Source organism: Lytechinus variegatus, chromosome 13 (assembly GCF_018143015.1).
Source record: "Lytechinus variegatus isolate NC3 chromosome 13, Lvar_3.0, whole genome shotgun sequence".
Taxonomy (NCBI): Eukaryota; Metazoa; Echinodermata; class Echinoidea; order Temnopleuroida; family Toxopneustidae; genus Lytechinus; species Lytechinus variegatus.
Genome location: NC_054752.1, coordinates 14,268,658 through 14,275,001, shown reverse-complemented (window position 1 = coordinate 14,275,001; position 6,344 = coordinate 14,268,658).

Sequence of the window (6,344 nt, the reverse complement as noted above, 5' to 3'; positions counted from 1 at the left end):
TAAAAAGATACCAAATATTTTGTAAATTCTCCTTAATGTTGCGTTCTAATCTACCCTTAAAACATGCATTTTGCCCGATATGGGGTAAAAAAAGAATACCCAGCAAACATGCATGTTTCCTTTCTACCCAATTGGGTAAAGTTATACTCAGAGTGCAGTAGCAGAAATAGGAAGAGAAGTGATATACTATTCAGGAGGCCGTGGAACGGTCTTAAAACTAGGAGGGGTAGCTGAAAGTGCGTCAAATCAATTCAAAATTTGATGATTTTTTTTTACATTTTTATACATGGTTATTGAAAAAAAAGTTGGGGTAATGCCCCCCAACAATTTATTTATGGAAATGTATGTGTTGTCGCTCCTTCGCCGACTTGTCATTTGTAGAATGTGCTGAGCACTATCACGACACTTATGGCAGTCATTGTTCGTAAAGGCAACATTATCCTATAATTTTATTCAAACAAACATAACGAGATGCAGTAATTCAGCTTGAAATACCCAAAATTGCCCCCCCCCCCTCCTTACAAAAAATAAGGAATTTTTTGCTTCCAACAACAACTTTGGCATGCTTGTCAGGCGGTTTTTCTCGTTTTTATGTAGAATTAATATATTGTACAAATTTTTACTTGTGATTCGATTACATGTATACAATTATGGTACTTTTTCTCGGAATCGTATAGTTAACGTAAAATCTCGGTGTATAATCAAGCCCTCATTTCGGAATATATCAATTTGTTCTTATACCAGATGGGATATCCTGATTTTCAGATCGCCTAGCAATACTTGGACTACTATCGATTTGAACTAATTATCGTTTGGTGCAAACATTTAGCCTACTGCCCAGACCAAACGGAGCTAGGCATAGTAGTTGTAGAGCAGGTCACAGTTTATGCGCGTCAAATCACAGTGGACAGACTAGAGGTCATTGTCGACAGTTGGTTAACCAGGGCCGCACATCGTCTTCAGATCCGTTACGGACGAAAAATGAAAATAATATCATTCGTCCAGGACGATATTGCTTTCTTTATTCATCGATTTTGACAAAGGCTTCTTTGCCATGGAGGGCTTTTGACAAAAGATTATCTGCGTTTAGAAAGGCGTCTGCGAAGTGATTGCTAAAATACTAATTTCACATAGCATGAAACAGAAACAGACTGCGATACGAGTGCTGATTTTCTAGTTCAAATCTAAACTAGAAAATCAGCACTCGTAGTGCAGTTATTATACAAGCACTGTAAGTGCTAAATTAGCACTTCATTTTTTACAGTGTAGTTTCTCATTAACACGTTCTCTTCTCGTGTTTTTCATTGCATATTCGAAACTACTCATTACTGTCATGTGATTTATGATTTAGATGCAGTTGGTAGGTGTGCTTTATTTTCGTTCTGCTTTGACGTCCATTAGTAGTATTATGCAGTAATAAACCTGAAATATAGCTGTACTACGACAATGAATTCGAACGCTACACAAATTTATATGTTATCGTTTCGACGTTTCATGAACAATTTTCTTGGATTTCGTATAAAATTTTGATCCATATTTTTTTTCGTAACTTAATGATTAAAAAAAATAACCAAATGAGGGTTACCTGTTTGCAGGTGATACCACTTCATGAATAAATCCCCAAAATGATCTACTTTAATTGCCATTTTAGACAGATCTTCAAAAATTGCAATGCTTTGGAAACGCATATTGCTTCAGCCAATATTACACCTACATGTATACTTCTCATAATTACAAATTCTAGATGATATTTTGTTTTCCATTTAAAATAATGAAAATAGCATGCCATGGAATTATCGCCGCATAATTTATGTGTTGAGTTACCACCGTAACAACAAAGCAAATGGTCTTGTGCTATTTTGAAATATGAACATATGAAATAGTGAGTTTGTTAGAATGCTAGACCTATCTTTCATATTAGATCTCATTTACGCCTAACATGTAGTTACTGAAGTAGTTTGTGATAAATTTAATTTCAAATCAACCATTAGGTCAAAGCAAAAACATTGGAAAATGAATAAATCGAAATGAAAAATGGTGAAGCTGCAGGTTCTAAGGTTATTGTTCCATTGAGACGTAAAAGAGGCTACGTTAAAATTCAAAGGCTGTTAGCTTAGATTTCGTAAAAAATAGAACTTGCATTTATATTATTCCATCTGCTTTCGATGATTGTTCTTACATTTTTGCTTCCTTCAATTCATATTTTGATTGAATTTTTCTTCATTCAAGATTTGATTCATTGATCCATGCTTATTATAATCACTATCAACAAAACTTCATGCTGAGTGAGTGCTTGCTATGTGGTTCATAAATTTATTCTGGATGAAATTTCAGAAGGAAAAAAAATGTATATATTGTACAAAATAAATGTATTTTATACGTGCTGAATACGATATTGTGGTTGTTCAATTTACGCATGGGCGATTGCCACAATAAAATGTATCCCGATGTATCTTTTGCTTATAATAGACTCGTAAAATTGTCTTTCTTTCAAGTTACTTATTTTCCCGATCCGACGCGGTCAATGCTTCACCATCATTTACAAACTAGGTAATTAGTTTATTAGTTAGTTTATCAATTTTCGCAGTTTTCCTGAAAATATAACTGCTTGACAAAAATGGCTGGGGATTATTTCCGGATTTCGGTGAAAAATGCCCCCTTCTTTTGTGGGAGTGGTTGTTCCTTGAATATAAATGCGCCCCATCCCCACCAAGGTCGGTGAATACCCTCCTCTTCATCTGTCATAACCCCACCCCCATAAACCCACATACTCTCGTTAAGTGCCAATAGAGAACCTATACATTATTAACCTCCAAAATGGGAGCGCGTTTCTTATACACTTGAAAAGTTTAAATTATGCATTATAAATCTGAACTGTTTAAAATGTGATAAGAACGTTATCTAAACAAGATACGCACCCACGCGTATGTCCAACAAGAGTCATGCACAGACATATATACACCCCCTCACACACATCACTTACCAAAAGGGTAAGTAGATCTTTTTATATATCTTTTAACACTTCGTTACTGATGCTACACATTCCCCGTAGGTCGATGTCCATGTACATCCGCATTGTTACTTATTTTAGAAAATAATTTGGGCAACTTTACGTCAAACATGAGAAAAACACTTTTACCCAGATTGCTAGAAGATAATTCAGAATTTTTGTGAAAGAATTACATTTGTTTCCGTATGACTTCATTAATGTTAATATTAGTATTGAAAGTTCGAAGGGGGGGCATGTACTATTACAATACCCCCCCCCTCTCTCATGTAGAAAACAAATGGATCTGATAATTTTGGTCATCCCCCACCACCCTTCCAGAACACTATGCCCCCCCCCCCCCGTACAACAACAGCAATAATATCATCCGGAGGAAGAATCCACAGTGTACGAGCAACAAATGTAGGAAAACGGACAAGAAATTCAAAATGTGCTTGACATTTCATATGATTTAATTGAAATAGAGTTAAGACAATTTTTGTTCAATAAATCAATCAAACATGTAAATCTAGTTAAAAAAAGAGACAACACTAAAAATTGATGAAAACAATTTATATGCCATTTTACAGATTAAATGGAATTTGTGAAATGACAGGGCATCCTCACAGATCGAATTCATTTCGGAATATGGTATACTTTATCATATTTAACCACCAAAGAAAATCCCACACGTTATTATTTGGAGTTCTCGACATTGTTCGTTGACATGCTGCTATACAAATGTAACATACTTTGGAAGTCACTCAAACTTGTTCATTTCTTTTTGAACAATAACACCCGTTCTTAGGGTAAATTTTGGCACAAATGGACGGGCTTGAAAAGGATATTCACAGTGATAAAGGTTTTTTTCCGTAAAAATAGCAGAAAAATAATTTAAAATCATTGGTACAGTTTTCAGAAAATCCATCAAAGATTTTTTTTTATTTGTGACGTCATATGCGAGCAGCTTCCAAGCATCGTAGAAAAAGTCAATGAAATTTCATTTTCTTAAAAAAATGAAAATGGTTGTTACACTCTAAAAAATGAAGTGCTAATTCAGCTCTTAAAGAGCGTGTATAGTGACTGCACTTCGGAGTGCTGATTTTTCTTGTTCAAATTTGAACTAGACAAAACAGCACTCCGAAGTGCAGAGCTGAATTAGCACTTCATTTTTAGAGTGTATTATACTTTCAGTATAAATCATTTCATATCTGCTCCTGATAGGATTTTATTTTATTTAGACAAAATGAACCATTAAGAATGAAATTCATGCATTTTATATTTCATAACCTACGTATGTGGCAGCTCATCACATATATGTATATATATATATATATATATATATATATATATATATATATATATATATATATATACATATATATATATATATATACATATATATATATATATATATATATATATATGACGTCACAAATCAAAAACTTAATATAACTTATAACTTTCTTAATCTTCGATGGATTTTCCTCAGCACTTCACCAATATTTAAGTATTTTTTTTCTTTTTGGGATTTTTACGAAAAACTTTTTTGTCAGGGTAAACTTCCCATTCAACTCGGTCAAGCATTAATTGATCTTGGGACCCAGCTCATGGCAGGGGAGATGGTTTAGCAAACATGCCACCTGCGAAGTAAAGCAATGCTCAAAAGATAGCTACGATAAAAAGAAATATATTCAAGAACTATATGCATGAAATATTTTTTTGTGAATTATAACAATTCTCACTAATTTTCAATTCTGAAGCACATTGTGTTTTAATGTTTGCTACCATTTTGTTTTTAGTATAAAAACATATCGTCAATAAAACCATTTTATTCTCCCTGATTAAATTCGTCGGCAGCATAATATGAAGAGAATTATATTAATCTATTTGAAGTTTTATGTAATGTTTCAGTGTGAACGTTTTCTATCATTACGCTACACCACTCCGATGCTGATACTAAAACCCCTATCATGCTCCTGGTTCATTCATCAAAGTGGAAAGCCCCCCCAGCCCTCATCATCAAATAGTGAGGGCCGAATGTGTAAAATGGTAGCCTTTAGGAGGTAAAGTTGGGAAATGATCTTAGATAACATGTCAATCTGGTCAGTTAGTCTAGATAACTGTCATGATGTCCATGATCAGATCATCAAAACTTACGAAATTGGTCGGAACCTTCGGGTCTAGTATGAACGTCCAAGTCATTAACATCGCCACTTTGTTTTCACAGAACCATGCACATGAACCAAACTTATTTTGTTGGGAGAATGACGTCATGGAAACAAATAAGAAATATGGGGCGTTGCAAGAAATTTGCCATCAATTGCAGGTCTATTTTCGTTCCCGAAATCAAGCATATGCCATGCAATTAATTGCAAATTTGCAATTGATTGCTAATCTGCTCCATGAATCAAGGAGTGTAATCTGATTTGCTACACTTAAAAGTGATCAGTCAGCTGTAAAATTGCAACCGAATATTTGTGATTGCAAATATTTTCTTGCAACACCCCACAACGTGTTGACTTTTCCGCATGCGCAGTAAGTGGTGAAACATTGTTCTCAGATCCGTTGCAACGGCTTCGGATGTCACACCTACGAAACAATCTAGAAGCACACCAGTGCTGTGCCATTCCAAATATCGCAATTGATATCATCGGTCTGGAACCGGCGATGTTAGAATGACTGGGACATCAGGGGGCCCCGTCTGACAAAGAGTTGCGATTGACTTGATCAACCACAGCTATGCCATGTATGGAAAAGCCAGCAACGTCAACATCTAAAATGCATTCTTGTTCCAAAATATTTTCTAGATATGATGTATATTCATACATTCATTATTTCTTTAAGAATTCAGTGTGCTTCTCTAGAACAAGAGAAGCACACTTTATTTTTTAATACAAAGGACATTGTGCAAATTTAGACAAAAATACGACATTAACGGATTTCCATAGGGTTTAGGATGATCAGATCAAGCGTAACTCTTAAGTCAGATGGCGCCCAGGTAACGTCCAGTGTTGTTTCGCATAGTTAATCAGTTCAAGGTACACGTAGGACAATGAGATGGGTTTGATTGCAACTCATGTAAATCAAACACAATACCGAAATGTGAGTATTGAAAATACAGACTGAAATGTCATCATTTACATTTCTTTTGCAACGGACCCTGGTACATTGATCATTTTCTGGTAATCAAATCAGTCAAGGGGGTCATTTCACAAATCATGTCAGCAGTCAAGTGGTCTGTTTCACAACCATGCGAGCAAGCTTGCACGGGATTTTATCAATAAAGGGAATACGGATTGTCAAATTTACTCCCAATCTTCATTATTTTATTCGCTGATCTGAAAGATAAATATAC